The sequence below is a fragment of the Cherax quadricarinatus genome, chromosome 44, assembly GCF_038502225.1.
Source record: "Cherax quadricarinatus isolate ZL_2023a chromosome 44, ASM3850222v1, whole genome shotgun sequence".
NCBI classification, from domain to species: Eukaryota; Metazoa; Arthropoda; class Malacostraca; order Decapoda; family Parastacidae; genus Cherax; species Cherax quadricarinatus.
This window is the reverse complement of record NC_091335.1, coordinates 23,386,254-23,406,616: the sequence shown is the minus strand read 5'-3', so window position 1 is coordinate 23,406,616 and position 20,363 is coordinate 23,386,254. Positions and strand designations below refer to the sequence as shown.

The window sequence follows — 20,363 nt, the reverse complement described above, 5'->3', positions numbered from 1 at the left end:
ATATACTATATATATATATATATATATATATATATATATATATATATATATATATATATATATATATATATATATATATGCAATAAGATCTCAGTAAACAGGTGATTTCAGAATGTGCAAAACATCCACTGTGAAAGAATAATGATAATCCAAGCGCTTTCGTGACTACTCACATTATCAAGGAACAATAAAAGTGATGCATCAAAGGAAGGCATATAAAGGGTCTAGACCACACCTCACTAAGTCCATGGTCGACAGGATTATAATTGAATCTTGTTTCATAAAAAGCAGTTTTGACAGTAATATGAATATTTCCTTTGGTTTATATAAATTAGATCCATTTATAATTAATAGAATTTGGGAAGAATTTAATAATACATTGGACAAATAATAAATCCTAATTATTTGCTAGAATAGTTTGTTCGTGGGTTGCGTGAAGGACCTGTCTAGTTGGGCCAGCAGACCTGCTGCAGTGTTCTCTTTCTTATGAGTCGCACGTCAGGTGTTGCTTTGTTGTGGGATGTGATTGTGAGGTGTGGTCTAGACCCTTTATATGCCTTCCTTTGCTGCATCACTTTTATTGTTCCTTGATAATGTGAGTAGTCACGAAAGCGCTTGGAATTTCATTATTCTTTCACAGTGGTTTTGCGCATATATATATATATATATAAGCATTTGTCAGTGCTCAGTAGTAACCCATATGGAGACAGTAACACAGGAGATTAATTGGTCTGTATATTTCGATCCCCTTCTGGTATCCTCTTCAGCAGACCAATTAATCTTTTGTGTCCATGTGAGTTATATATATATATATATATATATATATATATATATATATATATATATATATATATATATATATATATATATATAAATTATTGTAACCACGAATAAGTGGTATTGATCAATAACAACAATGCGACTAGCTAAGGACTCGAACCCATGCAACATTGGTTCGAATCCTTGGCTAGTCGCAGTGTTGTTATTGATCAATACCACTCATTCGTGGTTACAGTAATACAAAATACTGCTCGTTGGGCTAATACACCAAACAGGGAGTAGAATGAAATTAGCTCAGAGGCACCCTCACCACCGTATGTCCTCGGACGACGTAAAACACCTAACTTGGCTGGGTGCGTCATTCTGGTAGGATTGCATGGCTCTGTGTGTAATAGCGTCATGTATTTTCGCTCACCATGAGGCGGGCCAAAGCAGCATGGGTTCGAGCCCTTGGCTAGTCATATTATATAGGACTCAAACCTGCAAACTCTGTATCAGAGTCCACAGTACTTTACCACGGAGCCAGACCCCAGATAAGCATGGGCGCCTAGCCAAAGCTAGACGATGTTTTCCCGTACCCCAGGGCACCAGGCTTGTTTTCAAAGTTATTTCATCTATTCTGGGGTCTGGCTCCATGGTAAAGTACTGTGGACTCTGATACAGAGCTTGCAGGTTATAGTCCTGCTGTGGATGTGTGTGTGTGTGTGTGTGTGTGTGTGTGTGTAGTATACTTATATATATATATATATATATATATATATATATATATATATATATATATATATATATATATATATATATATATATATATATATATATTATATTATATTATTTCAACAAACCGGCCATATCCCACCGAGGCAGGGTGGCCCAAAAAGAAAAACAAAAGTTTCTCTTTTCAAATTTAGTAATTTATACAGGAGAAGGGGTTACTAGCCCCTTGCTCCCGGCATTTTAGTTGCCATTTACAACACGCATGGCTTACGGAGGAAGAATTCTGTTCCACTTCCCCATGGAGATAAGAGGAAATAAACAAGAACAAGAACTAGAGAGAAAATAGCAGAAAACCCAGAGGGGTGTGTATATATATGCTTGTACATGTATGTGTAGTGTGACCTAAGTGTAAGTAGAAGTAGCAAGACGTACCTGAAATCTTGCATGTATATGAGACAGAAAAAAAAGACACCAGCAATCCTACCATCATGTAAGACAATTACAGGCTTTCGTTTTACACTCACTTGGCAGGACGGTAGTACCTCCCTGGGCAGTTGCTGTCTACCAACCTACTACCTATATAATTATATAATTATACTATAAAAGTAATACTGTTGACACCTGCAGCCTTCCCAGTTTATATGACCTTGCACGTCCCTGGGTTGAGCTCCAGCAGCCACTGTCTCAACCACTGCTGTAGACTCCAAAGTCGTCTTGTAGTTCGTCTCCTTCCTCTACTGTTGATATTCTTCTCAGTAGTCTCAGTCACCAGCAAACAGTACTACATCATACTCGGTCCCTTTGAAAGACCATTTAAGAATAAGAATATAAGGATGTAGGAAGACTGCAACAGGCCTACTGGCCCATACTTGACAGGTCCTTCTCAAATTCAACCCCCTAACTCATCCAGCACTTGTTTACAAAAGTGTTGGATAATCTTTTGGTAACTGCAACTTATTACTGTCCGCTTCCTGCTGTAGCCTCCTCCTCCCAGTCAGGTGTGGCTTGTATACTCTATGATCAACGTGAACACTTTGTATCTCACCTGTTCTCCCAGTTTTTATATTCGGTCTGATTGGAACGGTGTCAAATGCCTTCATACATTCCAGGAAAATGGAGTCTACGCAGTCTTGTTTGTGTGTGTACTCACCTAATTGTGGTTGTAGGGGATCGAGTCAAAGCTCGTGGCTCCGCCTCTTCACTGGTCGCTGCTAGGTCCACTCTCTCCCTGCTTCATGAGCTTTATCATACCTCATTTTAAAGCTCTGTATGGATCCTGCCTCCACTACCTCTTCTTAAAGCTATGTATGGATACTGCTTCCACTACATCACTCTCCAGATTGTTTCACTTCCTGACAACTCTACAACTCTTTGGCTGAAGAAATATTTCCTGATATCCCTGTGACTTATCTGCGTCTTTAGCTTACAGCTGTGACCCCTTGTTGCTGTGTCCCATCTCTGAACCATCTGTCCTTATCCACCTTGCCAATTCCTCTCAGTATTTTAAATGGCGTTATCATGTCCCCCCTATTCCTCCTGTCCTCCAGTATTGCCAGGTCGATTTCCCTTAACCTCTCCTCGTTGGACATGACCCTTAACTCACTCACTCTCTCTCTCTCTCTCTCTCTCTCTCTCTCTCTCTCTCTCTCTCTCTCTCTCTCTCTCTCTCTCTCTCTCTCTCTCTCTCTCAGGTTTATTGACAAGCTATTCATAAGTTAAGGATTTCTAACTTTATTGACAAGCTAAGAGCTGTTACCTACATCAGCTCATTTGAAAGCATTTTTATTGTTATGAAACATACAAGTAGGGAACAGGATGAAGTTGGAGCCATCTGTGGGTCAGCATTTTCATTTGATCAACTGGCTTTATATCGTTGACATCATAATGCTGTACGAATGTGTTCCAGACTCGAGTCATCCTTGGGATAAATGATTTCAGATGAAGTGATGTTCTGGAGAAAGGTACAGACAGAGTGAAGTTGCTGCTTTCTGCCCGTCTTGTGGTATAAAAGCTTGCTTCTCGCTGTCCTCGAAGTGGAGCCAAATGTGGTACTTTGACAATGTTGGTCTTGTACAGAACAGTAAGGCTACCCACATCCCTCCTGGATGGGTCCAGGCGAGAGATGAGACGTCTTGCTCTGTTCTCTACTCTGTCAAGAAGTCGCTGATGAGACGGGGGGGGGGTGAGCAGGCAAACCAAAAAAGTGGAGCATACTCATTGTGTGTGCATACTTGTGCCTCATACAGAATCTTGCAACCCCTACTGTCAAGCAGATGCGAGATACGTCGACGTGCTGTAAGCTTCCTGGCTGCCTTGTTTGCAAGATTTACATGGTTCTTCATGGTCAGTTTGGAGTCAAATTTCACCCCAAGGATATCAACTTCTTTCCACGTACCAACACTCTCCCATTCATTACCATCATGGTGCTTAGAGACCATCATCATTTGTGTTTTCTCAGGTGCAAATGTTACTTGCCATCGGTTTCCCCAGGCTGATATAGCTCTTAGCTGGTGATTGATGTAGCGTATAGCAGCTGGCATTTCTTCTCTTGAATAAGTGAATGTCAGAATACAGTCGTCTGCATAATCATGGGATTCTGGGATGAGATGAAGGTTATTGAAGTAGACATTCCATAACAATGGTTCCAGAACACTTCCTTGTGGAACACTTGCCCCAAAGGATGTCTTGGTGATTATGTTCCATTGAGAACTACCCTTAGAGATCTACCATGAAGGTAATCACTGAGGAGACGTAGCGTAGAGCCTGCAATTCCCAGTGCTTGCAGTTTTGCCAAGAGGCACTGGTGCCACACTCGGTCGAAAGCACCAGCAATGTCCAGTGCTACTACACAGCTGACTTTGGATTCATCCAGTGGCTGGTGCCATTTAGTGGAGAGGTTTAACAACAGATCTGTATAAACCTTGGTAATAAATACCGACAAGTTGGTTTAGAAAGACACGTTTACCTGGAGAGAGTTCCGGGGGTCAACGCCCCCGCGGCCCGGTCTGTGACCAGGCCTCCTGGTGGATCAGAGCCTGATCAACCAGGCTGTTGCTGCTGGCTGCACGCAAACCAACGTACGAGCCACAGCCCGGCTGATCAGGAACTGACTTTAGGTGCTTGTCCAGTGCCAGCTTGAAGACTGCCAGGGGTCTGTTGGTAATCCCCCTTATGTGTGCTGGGAGGCAGTTGAACAGTCTCGGGCCCCTGACACTTATTGTATGGTCTCTTAACGTGCTAGTGACACCCCTGCTTTTCATTGGGGGGATGGTGCATCGCCTGCCAAGTCTTTTGCTTTCGTAGTGAGTGATTTTCGTGTGCAAGTTCGGTACTAGTCCCTCTAGGATTTTCCAGGTGTATATAATCATGCATCTCTCCCGCCTGCGTTCCAGGGAATACAGGTTTAGGAACCTCAAGCGCTCCCAGTAATTGAGGTGTTTTATCTCCGTTATGCGTGCCGTGAAAGTTCTCTGTACATTTTCTAGGTCGGCAATTTCACCTGCATTGAAAGGTGCTGTTAGTGTGCAGCAATACTCCAGCCTAGATAGAACAAGTGACCTGAAGAGTGTCATCATGGGCTTGGCCTCCCTAGTTTTGAAGGTTCTCATTATCCATCCTGTCATTTTTCTAGCAGATGCGATTGATACAATGTTATGGTCCTTGAAGGTGAGATCCTCCGACATGATCACTCCCAGGTCTTTGACGTTGGTGTTTCGCTCTATTTTGTGGCCAGAATTTGTTTTGTACTCTGATGAAGATTTAATTTCTTCATGTTTACCATATCTGAGTAATTGAAATTTCTCATCGTTGAACTTCATATTGTTTTCTGCAGCCCACTGAAAGATTTGGTTGATGTCCGCCTGGAGCCTTGCAGTGTCTGCAATGGAAGACACTGTCATGCAGATTCGGGTGTCATCTGCAAAGGAAGACACAGTGCTGTGGCTGACATCCTTGTCTATGTCGGATATGAGGATGAGGAACAAGATGGGAGCGAGTACTGTGCCTTGTGGAACAGAGCTTTTCACCGTAGCTGCCTCGGACTTTACTCTGTTGACGACTACTCTCTGTGTTCTGTTAGTGAGGAAATTATAGATCCATCAACCGACTTTTCCTGTTATTCCTTTAGCATGCATTTTGTGCGCTATTACGCCATGGTCACACTTGTCGAAGGCTTTTGCAAAGTCTGTATATATTACATCTGCATTCTTTTTGTCTTCTAGTGCATTTAGGACCTTGTCGTAGTGATCCAATAGTTGAGACAGACAGGAGCGACATGTTCTAAACCCATGTTGCCCTGGGTTGTGTAACTGATGGGTTTCTAGATGGGTGGTGATCTTGCTTCTTAGGACCCTTTCAAAGATTTTTATGATATGGGATGTTAGTGCTATTGGTCTGTAGTTCTTTGCTGTTGCTTTACTGCCCCCTTTGTGGAGTGGGGCTATGTCTGTTGTTTTTAGTAACTGTGGGACGACCCCCGTGTCCATGCTCCCTCTCCATAGGATGGAAAAGGCTCGTGATAGGGGCTTCTTGCAGTTCTTGATGAACACAGAGTTCCATGAGTCTGGCCCTGGGGCAGAGTGCATGGGCATGTCATTTACCGCCTGTTCGAAGTCATTTGGCGTCAGGATAATATCAGATAGGCTTGTGTTAATCAAATTTTGTGGCTCTCTCATAAAAAATTCATTTTGATCTTCGACTCTCAGTCTGGTTAGCGGCTTGCTAAAAACTGAGTCATATTGGGACTTGAGTAGCTCACTCATTTCTTTGCTGTCATCTGTGTAGGACCCATCTTGTTTAAGTAGGGGCCCAATACTGGACGTTGTTCTCGATTTTGATTTGGCATAGGAGAAGAAATACTTTGGGTTTCTTTCGATTTCATTTATGGCTTTTAGTTCTTCCCGCGATTCCTGACTCCTAAAGGATTCTTTTAGCTTAAGTTCGATGCTTGCTATTTCTCTGACCAGTGTCTCCCTACGCATTTCAGATATTTTGACCTCTTTTAGCCGCTCTGTTATTCTTTTCCGTCGCCTGTAAAGGGAGCGCCTGTCTCTTTCTATTTTACATCTACTCCTCCTTTTTCTTAGAGGAATAAGCCTTGTGCATACATCGAGTGCCACCGAGTTAATCTGTTCTAGGCATAAGTTGGGGTCTGTGTTGCTTAGTATGTCTTCCCAGCTTATATCGGTTAGGACTTGGTTTACTTGGTCCCACTTTATGTTTTTGTTATTGAAGTTGAATTTGGTGAATGCTCCCTCATGACTAGTCTCATTATGTCGGTCTGGGGCTCCACGCATACATGTCTGAACCTCAATTATGTTGTGATCTGAGTATATTGTTTTTAATATGGTGACATTTCTTATCAGATCATCATTGTTAGTGAAGATGAGGTCTAGTGTATTCTCCAGTCTAGTAGGCTCTATTATTTGCTGGTTTAAATTGAATTTTGTGCAGAGATTTAAAAGCTCGTGTGAGTGTGAGTTTTCATCAGAGCTGCCTCCTGGTGTTATTTCTGCAACAATGTTATTTGCTATATTCCTCCATTTTAGGTGCCTTAAGTTGAAATCCCCCAGGAGCAAGATGTTGGGTGCAGGAGCTGGAAGATTTGCCAGACAGTGGTCAATTTTTAACAGCTGTTCCTGGAATTGCTGGGATGTTGCATCCGGAGGCTTGTAGACTACCACAATGACTAGGTTTTGGTTCTCGACCTTTACTGCTAAAACTTCCACTACATCATTTGAGGCATTAAGCAGTTCTGTGCAAACAAGTGACTCTGCAATGTACAGGCCAACGTAAGCAAACACTATGACATATTTATTAGAAAACGTTTCGGTCCTGGGACCTTGATCACTTCTAACATACAGAGGTAGAAAGACATTATATATATAGGCGGAGAGTGAGGTGTGACGCACGTGACTTGAGGAGTGTCATAAGAACATAAGAATAGAGGAACACTGTAGAAGGCCTACTGGCCCATGCAAGGCAGGTCCTTATCAAAACAACCTCTACCTATGATGAGGACGGGTAGACGATGAAATCATGTGACTCCTGTGTTGTTGGATTGGTGCTGCTTAAGTATCATGTATGCCAATGTTTTTGAAATTTTGTAGTTTCCAGTGTTGCGTTCTATAGTGTCGGTGACGGCGATTAGTGAGGCTTCTAGGCACCGTCGGCGTCTGAGGTCTGGTTCGTTGAGAACGAGTTGTGCCTCATTCCAGTTCATCAAATGCCCCGTGGAGTCTCTGTGGAGGACACAGGCGTACCTTACATCGTCTCTGTTAGAGGCATTTCGATGCTCATTCATGCGGACTGCAAGATCTCTGCCTGTCTCGCCTACATATTTCTTGGGACAGAACCCACAGGGGATAGTGTAGACGCCTGCTGTAGAAGTTAGAGGTGTGGGGCTGCGTTTCGTAGTGAGGTTTTTGATAGATGATGTGTTTATGGTGGAAACATTGATGTTACTCATAGCAAGTGCCCGGCGAGTATTCGTGGCAACATCGCCACATGGGAGTACTATGAACTGCTTAGGGGGCTGTTCCATGGGCGGTTTGTTGAGGATAGCTTGTGCCTTGAGTCTGCAATCTCGGATGAAGAAAGATGGGAACTGAAGACGTGTGAAGGCTTGTGTTATGTAAGTACATTCTTCTTCTAGAAAACAAGGGCTGGAGATGCGAAGAGCTCTCAAGAAGAAGCCAATGAGGACTCCTCTCTTAGTGCGGGTGTCTTGGTGTGATAAAAGTGTATAAGATCGTTTACTACCGGCATCAACAAGAAACATCATCTGGTGGATATGATAACCAAGAACCAACCTTTTGGAGGCTCCGAGTTTCAAAAAGGCTTTGTTCAAGGAATTATCACTGCTGCAGCTACTGAGCCTTCAAGACCGGTCATTCCAAGAAGATACATCCAAGCACTCAAGAACTTGGTCTACAACGATGATATCGTCATTACAACCGCTGACAAAGGAGGTGGTGTGGTGTTACTCAACACTGTCGACTACAACAATAAAGTTTTAAATCTTCTCAACGATGCCAACACATACCAGCCTGTATCGGAATCAGTGCTACTTCAAAGTACCCAGACTTTCCTTCAAAAGGTTCGTAGCATCTTACGAAAATCAGAACAAGGCAAAAAACTACTTAAACTTTTACCAGGTCAACCGAAACCAGCACGCCTGTATGGCCTTCCTAAGACACACAAACCTGGCATCCCACTATGGCCTATCACTTAGGGCATAGGGAGTGCACCACACAGACTAGCCGGCCACCTTGCCAAATACCTTTCAGCGCTTCTGGGCACCATCAGTCAAGCCCACCTCAAACACTCAGGTGACCTTCTCTCCCGAATTTCCAACCTGAATGTCAAAAACAAAAGCATGGCTTCCTTCGATGTCACAGCCCTCTTTACCAACGTTCCTACTGACGCTGCAATCAACATTCTGAGACAGAGGCTCACTGAAAACCACGACCTCCCTTTACCTCTTCTAGATTTCATCAATCTAGTGGAACTTTGTGTTAATTTCAACTTCTTCAAGTATCAGGACAACTGTTACAAACAGTGCTTTGGGATGGCAATGGGCAGCCCGCTTAGTGCTGTGCTTGCCAACCTCTTCATGGAAAACCTGGAGACAGAGAAATTCAGCACCCTCATTCCCAACACCGTTACCTGGCTAAGATACGTTGATGATATATTGGTTTTCTATCCGAGACGTCTCAATATCCAGGCCCTTCTCAACAAGATCAATGCAGTTGAACCATCAATAAAGTTTACACTTGAACTCGAAAATGATGGCAAACTTCCTTTCCTCGACGTTCTACTGTGCAGATCTCCCGACAGTGACAAACTTCTCTTCAAAGTGTACAGAAAACCTACCAACAAGGACGATCTTATACACTTTTATTCACACCAAGACACCCGCACTAAAAGATGAGTCCTCATTGGCTTCTTCTTGAGAGCTCTTCGCATCTCCAGCCCTTGTTTTCTAGAAGAAGAATGCACTTACATAACACAAGCCTTTACACGTCTTCAGTTCCCATCTTTCTTCATCCGAGATTGCAGACTCAAGGCACAAGCTATCCTCAACAAACCGCCCATGGAACAGCCCCCTAAGCAGTTCATAGTACTCCCATGTGGTGATGTTGCCACGAATACTCGCCGGGCACTTGCTATGAGTAACATCAACGTTTCCACCATAAACACATCATCTATCAAAGTCCTCACTACGAAACGCAGCCCCACACCTCTAACTTCTACAGCAGGCGTCTACACTATCCCCTGTGGGTTCTGTCCCAAGAAATATGTAGGCGAGACAGGCAGAGATCTTGCAGTCCGCATGAATGAGCATCGAAATGCCTCTAACAGAGACGATGTAAGGTACGCCTGTGTCCTCCACAGAGACTCCACGGGGAATTTGATGAACTGGAATGAGGCACAACTCGTTCTCAACGAACCAGACCTCAGACGCCGACGGTGCCTAGAAGCCTCACTAATCGCCGTCACCGACACTATAGAACGCAACACTGGAATCTACAAAATTTCAAAAACATTGTTGGCATGCATGATACTTAAGCAGCACCAACCCAACAACACAGGAGTCACATGATTTCATCGTCTACCCGTCCTCATCATAGGTAGAGGTTGCTTTGATAAGGACCTGCATCGCATGGGCCAGTAGGCCTTCTACAGTGTTCCTCCATTCTTATGTTCTTATGACATTCCTCAGGTCACGTGCGTCACACCTCACTCTCCGCCTATATATATATATATATAATGTCTTTCTACCTCTGTATGTAAAATAACAATGGTTATAAATGACCATAATTTTTAAAGGGGTGGACCGGTAAGCCAGCGGAAGGCCTCGGTCAGATGACCAAAAGCTCCAAAGGCGGGTCATCATCTGACTAAGACCCGCGTCAGGAAACATTTGTCCTGTTTCCTGACGAACCTTACCTAACCTAACCTCTGTATGTTAGAAGTGATCAAGGTCCCAGGACCGAAACGTTTTCTAATAAATATGTCATAGTGTTTGCTTACGTGTCTTTCTAAACCAACAACAGATCTGCAGCAGAGTAACCTTTCGTGAAGCCAAAATGACGGTCACAAAGTAGTGAGTGTTAATTAAAAAACTCTGTCATTTGTCTTGAGATTATTGTCTCAAGGATCTTTCCAGTGATTGACAGGAGCGACACTGGTCTGTAGTTGCTGATTTCTGCTCTGCTCTTCTTTTTGTGAACAGGGACTACATTTGCATCTTTCCACAGAGAAGGCCATTTACACTGTATTGGGCTCACCTTGTCTGGGCCTCACCTATTCTTGGTCAAGCGATATAAGAAGGAAATGCAGCTCCTCCTGTTTTATTGTCACCGCTGACAATTTTGACACAGTTCTTACAGCTAGCTGGATCAGGAACTTGTATTTTGGTAGTAAGTGTTTTCTGTGTGTGTGTGTGTGTATGTGTATGTGTGTGTGTGTGTGTGTGTGTGTGTGTGTGTGTGTGTGTGTGTGTGTGTGTGTGTGTGTGTGTGTGTGTGTGTGTGTGTGTGTCTGTCTGTCTGTTTGCTCACCTCGCCTATATGAGGTTACGAGGATCGAGTCTCTTGGCTGGTCATTAGTACGTTCACTATCTTCTGGCTTCGAGAGCTCTATCGTACCTCTTCTTAAAGCTGCGTATGGATGTTCCTTCCACCACTCTGTGTGTGTGTTTGCTCACTCATATGCACTCTTCGTTATGTGGTTACAAGGATCGAGTCTCACTGTTGGTCACTATGAGGTTCACTCCTGGCTTCGAGAGCTGTGTATGGATCCTGTCTCCACCACTCCACCGTGGGTGTGTGTGTGTGTGTGTGTGTGTATGTGTGTGTAGGAACCAAGGTCAGGATGACAGCAGGCAGCCAGATGCTCAACTATTATAAGGTCAGTTGTCAAGCTCACTCTCTCTGTAGCCACACGGGGAGACTGATGAAGGGCACTTCATCCAAGAAATCGAGATACCCTCCTCTTCCTCGGATCAAACTTGATTACCCTCATTCCCCAGGCATTGTGTGACCCCCTGACAGCTGTAGGAACATGTGCATCTCTGGGAACTACTGCAGCTTTGTGAAGACGGGCACTTAGTAACTAGGTATGAGTGTGTGTGTGCTGGGTATGAGTGTACTCACCTATTTGTGGTTGCAGGGGTCGAGTCTTAGCTCCTGGCCCCGCCTCTTCACCGGTTGCTACTGGGTCTCCTCTCTCCCCGCTCCATGAGCTTTATCAAACCTCGTCTTAAAACTGTGTATGGTTCCTGCCTCCACTACGTCATTTTCTAGGCTATTCCACTGTGTATGTATGTGTGTGGGCTGGGTATGAGAGTGTGTGTGTGTGCTGGGTATGAGTATATGTGCTGGGTATGAGTGTGTATATGCTGGGTATGAGTGTGTATGTGCTGGGTATATGGTACGTTCGCACCACACTGTAGCACTTACACATGTTACGGAGTATAATCCGCCATATTGGCGGTCAAGCGCGTACTAGCAATGTTTATCATTCGTGAGTTTCAACAAGCCACTTTAAAACACTATACACTGTATTACTAACACTTGAAAACTCTGAATTCCGAAGCATTAATAAATTAATTTTTGTGTATCATCACAGTATAGAACATGTAACAAAAGAAGTCGTACCTCCAGCAGCTATTTTTTGTGCCTTTCGCAGCCTCATCCCGTAAATGGTGGCATAATAAAACGGATATAATGGGGTTACAGAGATAGTGGGTTTTTGTCAGCACCGCTGGACGGACAGTTACTCGCATCATTTAGATACAAGTCATTTCACATGTTAACCATACCACGGGTGGGGATAGAACCCGCGATCACAGTCATAAAACTCCAGACCGACGCGCTAGCGTCGATCTGGTTTGTTTGCAATCGTGTCATTACGATTTCGTGAGTTATTTCACATACTCTTAGTTACCCTATAAACCTCTACATAGTGGCATTTTTTCGTACTTAGGGATTGAAAAGGCGAATCCTTGAGTAACACATGGAAAGTCCTTCACTCTACGTGTTATTTAATTTTGGAAGGACTTTTTGATCATAGAAAGACTTACATAGGGTGGAGGAGCTTCGTAAGAGATCTGACTACATTACTGCCTCATAATAATCGTCTGCTCGGGTGCAGTTTGCAAACATTCCATTAAAAACAATATTACCACTGTCACTATCGATCATTTACTTGCCTTTGATTTACCTTTGATGAGTTCCGAGAGTTTTTCCTACTTCCAGAGCCCGATCTTTAGCCAGGCTCGTCTGATGCTTGCTATAATCTCACAAAAAAATTCATCTAGCCAGTGTAAAGTGTGGATACAATCTCATGATTTCGGTTATCTTATCATTAACAGGGAAATGTTCGTCATTTCCTGTATGGTTTATACATGTGTGTCTGGTATAAACCTTGGTAATAAATACCGACAAGTTGGTTTAGAAAGACACGTAAGCAAACACTATAACATTTATTAGAAAACGTTTCGGTCCTGGGACCTTGATCACTTCTAACATACAGAGGTAGAAAGACATTATATATATAGGCGGAGAGTGAGATGTGACGCACGTGACCTGAGGAATGTCATAAGAACATAAGAATGGAGGAACACTGTAGAAGGCCTACTGGCCCATGCGAGGCAGGTCCTTATCAAAACAACCTCTGCCTATGATGAGGACGGGTAGACGATGAAATCATGTGACTCCTGTGTTGTTGGGTTGGTGCTGCTGAAGTATCATGTATTGGCATACATGATACTTAAGCAGCACCAACCCAACCACAAAAGTTTAACTTTTATTCCGTTCTCAGTATTTTATGCAAATATGTGGCCTCGTTATGAGGATAGGCAGTCAGATACAATTAAACTGATTGTAGTTTTAAATATGTAGGCTTAGTTACTGCTGTACTAAATAATAATGACATTTTACATCAGTATAGGTTGCATTTTGGGGACAAAATTGACCTAATTTACCCGAAATCCTCTGCATAACCAGGGGCTTTCTGTATAGTAGTATGACATTAATGTCAGCTAGGCCTGTAAACATACATTATACATGTAGGAAATGGAAATAAATGGTATAAAATACCGACACAATGGCAATATAAACACAAATGCAGTATAATGTGATCCTTTATTGACTACGTTTCGCCCACACAGTGGGCTTTTTCAAGTCACAAACAGAACTACCTGGGGTGGAAGGAACGCGAGTATTTATAGTCCGGACTATAAATACTCGCGTTCCTTCCACCCCAGGTAGTTCTGTTTGTGACTTGAAAAAGCCCACTGTGTGGGCGAAACGTAGTCAATAAAGGATCACATTATACTGCATTTGTGTTTATATTGCCATTATACATGTACTTACAAAAATAAATATTATTATTATTGCATATAGTGTAATTTAATTATTACTTAGTACAGTATTAACTTAATAAAAATTACTTAAATTACGTTTGTGGATACAATAATGACATCTGTATGGCATATGGCTTGGTAAATTTATCACCCGCAGTCGATGTTGAAGAAAAGCTGCGTGTTTTGACCGCCAACATGGCGGCCAGTTGCTCGAGTCACGTGACGGCAAACACAGGAGCCGCAGGGAAGTCCAGCGTTCCAGGGAAAGGCTCAGGTGCCCACGCCTTGGGAACAAGAACACCTCGTCCTTTCCCTGACCTTCCCGTGTAAAAGTTGCCTGCAACAGTTAAAACCTTTCCTTAATACATGTATCGTCGCAACCCTGCTCGTTTTCCTGTTTCTATCAGTGTGCAGTATTTTCTATTATTATGTGGCATTTAGCAGGCATGCCCCTACTTTTGAGATACAAATTATGTCTTTTTTTTGCAATAATATCTATGTTTCCTGTACATAAGTGAGCCTTAGTTCAGTATTATTTATGTTTCTGCATATACAATGAGTCTTAATAATATCTGTTTCCTTTATATCCAATGAGTCTTCGTATGTTTTCTTCGTTACTTACCTACTGTTTGTCTTTTTATTTGTTAAATTTAAGTGCTAATTATTAAGCTACTTTAGGTCATTATAAAGTGCAGAGTTATAGGGTGTTCTGCCAGCCCTTTCCTTCTTTCCCAGGATAGTACCCAATAGTCTGCTAGCACCCAGGTGCTACCTTTTTATCGCTACGTGAACAGGGGTAACAGGGGCAAGAAAACATGCTCTGTGTCACTACCTACCTTGTTGATCAGCAGTTAACAGAGTGGCCTGGCTCCGAGACTGGGAAAACTCCCGAAACAGGTCACAGGTCAGGTCAGTATGGAAGCCAGTTGGGAAAAGACTGTACAAGGGAGCTAAGAGCCACCTCTTTTTGTGTGTGTAGAGGGCGTGTTTTTTTAGTTTTAATTTTAGTCGTTTCTCGCTTCTTGTTTTTAGTGTTCGTGAGTCATTGTCTTGTCATGTCTTGGTTCACTTCCTCTGCTCCTCTGTACGGCGTGTCACACAAACATCCTGGGCACACATTCATGACTAAGTCTCAGTAAAGGGGATCCCATGCCATGGGCTCAGCACCTCACCCATCACAGTGAGTCCTGACTGACTCACCTGAGTAACGGGAATCCCTTGCGGTGGGCTCCGCACCTCGCCCATCACAATGGGTCTTGACTCACTCCGTGGGTTCAGCACCTCGTCCACCACAGTATATTACAATATAGCCACCCCATCCTGGCCCTCTTGTCTTCGTTGCCTCTGTGAAATAGGTAAAACAGTGATGAATTACACACGTGCAGCATCTGATTATCTTTATTTTGTAGACGTTTCGCTAACCAGTGGATTTTATCAATACAGTATAGGGACATAAACGGAAGACTGAAGAAGAGGAGGTAATCAGTCCCTCAGCCTCGCAGAATTATATACAGAAGATAGTAGATGAGGTAATCAGTCCTTCAGTGGTATCCGTACCGACAATTTCATCGGTATTGTATACCATTGTTATACTACTTTTCAGACATCTTGGTACATATGACATCTACACGACCTACTAGTTAATCTCTAGCCTAACTCTTCTATATGACTTATTTCCACTGATAGGTCCCGCCTACCACTGACAATGTCTTCATCTGCTACACTTCATCTGACTCTAGTATATAAGCACCCATCTTCCTGCCTCTACGCCAAGTTCAACAAAACTACGGTGCTCGACACTTGCTCCTAGGCTGAGGGACTGATTACCTCACCTTCTACTGTCTCCTGTATACGTATAACTCTGCGAGACAGAGGTACTGATGACCTCTTCTGTAGTCTTCTGTTTATGTCCCTCTATCGTATTGATAAAGCCATTGATTGGTGAAACGTCTACAAAATAAAGATACCCAGGTGTTGCTCATGTGTCTAATTCATCATCTTGTAGGTATTATATACCATTGCTATACTAGGCGAGACTGTTGGGTACTTCAAGGCACAGCAGAAGACATCAGTGCCGGGTCACCTCATAGACAAGGCCCGGGTATGGACTACAGCACACATCGACACACAGTGAGGCAGAGTTACAGCTGAGACTAAATTTACTTTCTCTTTGTGGGTGAAAGGTTATGAAGATGATAGGCTTAATCTGTTTAAAGCCTATCCACTGCACTAAGATTCTTAAGGCCTAGGCATGCTAGTGGCCTTTGTAATTAATATTTTATAACATGTAAACCACACATTGTAAGCTTTACAAGGAAATAAGGATTTTTACTTTCTATTTTTTTATATCGCCTTTACACCAGCAGTCAAAAGTACTTTAATGTTTAAAATGCGAATTAAGGCAACCTCTCAGTGTATATGCACTGAGACATACCTTTTTGTGTAGATAGGGTGAGATGCATCCCTCTCGATATATATATATATATATATATATATATATATATATATATATATATATATATATATATATATATATATATATATATATATATATATAGAGAGAGAGAGAGAGACAGAGAGAGAGACCTCTAACCTTGAGGAATGGACGGGGTGGGAAGCTGGATTCTTACACACGTCTGCAGGCTTGGAGAAAGGGTTTATTTTAAGGTCACTTGAGGTTAGTAAGGGTCACGTACGGCTCTTGTTTTATACAGTTGTAATGGTACCATTATAAACATGTGCAAAACTTGCTAGTATAACGTTTAGCTACTAGGTAATGGAGGCATCAACAGTAACAATCTATAACGAAGAAAAGACATCTTTTAGAATTAGTTTTTACGGGACAACGTTTCACTCTATGAAGAACTTAGTCATAGTAAAACTTTGTCCCCGTAAAAGCTTATTTTACAATCTCTCGCTGTTTCGTATTGTGGGGAGTACACCATTTGCACCAGTAACTGTGCTCGTATTTTTTTTTTTTCAAAATTTTCGTAAATAGTGGCGTCTGGTATGAGCTGTAGCAATAATGGGGTCATATATGGTGGTCATGTGGGTGACGTAGAAGACTGTGGTGGTGGGGGGGTTACCGTCACATACAGTGGTCAAGTGGGTGACGCAGACAGGTGGTGGGGGTCACCGTCACATACAGTGGTAAAGTGAGTGACGCAGACAGTTGGTGGGGGTCACCGTCACATATTGTTGTCAAGTGAGTGACGCAGACAGAGTGAGTTGGTGGGGGTCACCTACGCGTTGACATTTTTGTTGAGGCTGGCGTTCTAAAGGTTGATGTGGTCGCATTAACGTCTAACCCAGACGAGTCAATAAGGGACGGAACAACAACTTTTTTGTAAGCAGTTCAGTCTTCAAGCATTTTTCAAAAACTCACCACTGTCTGTGGTATAACAGTCGGCTCTCTCATAAACTTCCTCTATTTAGTACAATTTTTCATAATTGGAATTGAAAACAGTGCTTAAAAATTGAAATGCACGCATTTTGATGGCTATTTCATGAAGTATTCAATTTTGGATATACTTATTCAGTCGAGTTTACGACAAAATGCACAATGCTGTCCCCTAGGCCAGTATAGCGCAGTGAAAAGTGTATTTTGAAAGAATACAGTGTATATCCTTGAGATAAACAGTGTACAGCACTACATAAAAGGAAATTAAATAATAATAATAATAATAATAATAATAATAATAATAATAGTGAAGTGTGGCAATGTGGGTAAGTCTTGCCCTCACACCCACCCTACACCCACCACCCACATACTGCAAACTTGGTTCATATAAATACATCTTGCATATTACTGGCACCAGCAAGAGAAAGGTAAAGTGGAAATCAGTTTATTTCTGTGGCATACAGAGTGTAGTAGGATACAGACAGGATGTCAGCACAGCATATCTGTGGGACATGTAAAAAAATCCTTGGAAGGAAATCCAGAATCACATGCAATCTATGCTCTTCCAAACACCATATCTCTTGTACTAGACTAAATACAGCCTCAAAAAATGACCTCGAACTAGCAGGTATCAGAAAGGTACTAAGGAGAGTAATAAATGATAAAAATAATCAAGAAAACAAAGATGACCTCTTGGATAGTCTACCAAAAATATATAAAACATGGGAGCAAGAGATAGTGTATCAAAAAATGCAGAATGCCCATACCACAACAGATGACTCGAAACTATCTAGTCACCCACATAGTGCTAAACCAGACCCATCCCCCAGTCATAGCACTAATACCCACAGTGCTGGTGCTGGCCCAGGCTCAGCCCCCAGCCCCAGTGCTGACTCAGACCCAGCCCCCAGCCTTACTGCCAGCCCAGACTCTACTAGGGACCCTACCACAACCACCACTAAAACCGTAAATATACAACCATCATTGCACAAGACCGGTGGCCCACAGTACAGATGTTGGAGAGGAGTCTCCTCCTTCTTCCTCTACTGAGAAAAGATGGAATCCAGGACGGGGTGGCCCTGGCTTGGATAATGAGGATTATAGTGCAGTCCCAGAACCTGCAGAAATTGACAACACACCTCCCAACAGTTCTCAACCAAAGGTGAATTTGTGCAAATATTATGCTTGGGGCATCTGTAAGCATGGAATATCAGGAAAAAAATGGGACATGCAACTTTGAGCATCCCAAAAAATGTAGCGACCTCCTGTCTAAAAGAGTGTCGTTCTTCTTCCTGTACTTTCCTTCACCCAAAAATGTGTCACTCCTCGGTCCTCCAGAAGCAGTGTTACAACATCGACTGCCCTGCATACCCTGCATGCCAGATTTCGGACATTACCCTAACTTCGATAGATTTCGAAAAAGCCATTGACAACATGCCCATGCACTTAGCCCCGGGCCCAGACTCATGGAACTCTGTTTTCATTAAGAACTGCAAGAAACCCTTCTTGCGTGCCCCAAGTACACTATGGAGGAGGAGCTTGGACATGGGTGAAATTCCAGTCACTTAAAACAACGGATATAGCCCCACTCCATAAAAGTGGCAGCAAAGCATTAGCCAAGAACTATAGACCAAGAGCTCTGACGTCCCACATCATAAAAATCTTTGAAAGAGTGCTAAGAAGCAGGATTGCAAATCACCTGGATTCCCAAAATCTGCACAATCCAGGGCAACATGGGTTCAGGGCAGGTTGCTCCTGCCTCTCACAACTACTGGATCTCTATGATGTGAAGAGCTCTGTACCACAAGGCACAGTACTCGCCCCCATCTTATTCCTTATCCTCATATCAGACATAGACAGAGATATACATCACAGCACCGTATCATCCTTTGCGGATGATACTAGGATCTGCATGAGGCTGTCATTGCTGAGGACGCGGTTAACCTCCAAGAAGATATAAACAAAGTTTTCCAGTGGGCAACGGTCAACAATATGATGTTCAATGAGGACAAATTCCAACTACTCCGTTATGGAAAACTGGAGGAGATAATAACTAGAACAGAGTATACTACAGACTCTGACCATACAATAGAGTGGAAAAATAATGTAAGGGACCTGGGAGTAGTAATGTCTGAGGATCTCACTTTCAAGGATCACAACAGTGCCACGATCGCACGTGCAAAGAAAATGATAGGATGGATAATGAGAACGTTCAAAACGAGAGATGCCAAGCCAATGATTCTTTTCAAATCACTTGTTCTCTCTAGGCTGGAATACTGTTGTACATTAACATCTCCATTCAAAGCAGGTGAAATCGCAGATCTAGAGAGTGTACAGAGATCCTTTACTGCACGTATAAGTTCTATCAAGCACCTTAACTACTGGGAATGCTTGAAAGCACTTGACTTGTACTTGCTGGAATGCAGAAGGGAGAGATATATCATAATCTACACTTGGAAAATCCTGAAAGGAATGGTCCCAAATCTGCACACAGAAATCACTTCCTACGAAATAAAAGACTGGACAGGCGATGCAAAATGCCCCCAATTAAAAGTAGGGGCACCATTGGTACACTAAGGGAAAACACCATAAGTGTCCGGGGCCCAAGACTGTTCAACAGCCTCCCATCAAGCATTAGGGGAATTGCCAATAAACCCCTGGCTGCCTTCAAGAGAGAGCTGGAGAGATACCTAAAGTCAGTGCCGGATCAGCCGGGCTGTGGCTCGTACGTTGGACTGCGTGCGGCCAGCAGTAACAGCCTAGTTGATCAGGCCCTGATCCATCGGGAGGCCTGGTCATGGACCGGGCCGCGGGGGCGTTGATCCCCGGAATAATCTCCAGGTAACCTCCAGGTAGGCCTACTGCTGAACAATTCAGTTACTCGACGCTAAATTTACATAATGTACCATTTATATATGCCTACAAAATCTTGTACAAATTCATACGTGTTTAATATTGTAGATTTTCCGAATGAAGTTTATCGTAACAGTCAACTTACCCTGGGCGCCTATTTACTGCTGGGTGACCAGGAGGCAGCAAGTGCAAATCTTTCCTATGCCTCACTGACTGATCTACTGACTGCCAAAAGAAACAAACCCG

General features: G+C 43.0%; 1 protein-coding gene and 1 long non-coding RNA gene across 2 annotated transcripts in view; one reads left to right on the top strand and one right to left on the bottom strand.

Annotated features, from left to right (window-relative positions):
* LOC128697405 (LAMP family protein lmp-1-like) overlaps window positions 1–20,363 on the top strand; it is a 344,488-nt gene that overhangs the window by 205,975 nt on the left and 118,150 nt on the right. The window lies entirely within an intron of this gene.
* LOC128697407 (uncharacterized) lies at window positions 13,863–16,657 on the bottom strand. The gene is made up of 3 exons (XR_008408306.2): window positions 16,458–16,657; window positions 15,065–15,208; window positions 13,863–14,201 (listed from the first exon to the last, which is right to left on the bottom strand). It is a non-coding gene; the product is annotated as an uncharacterized lncRNA (long non-coding RNA).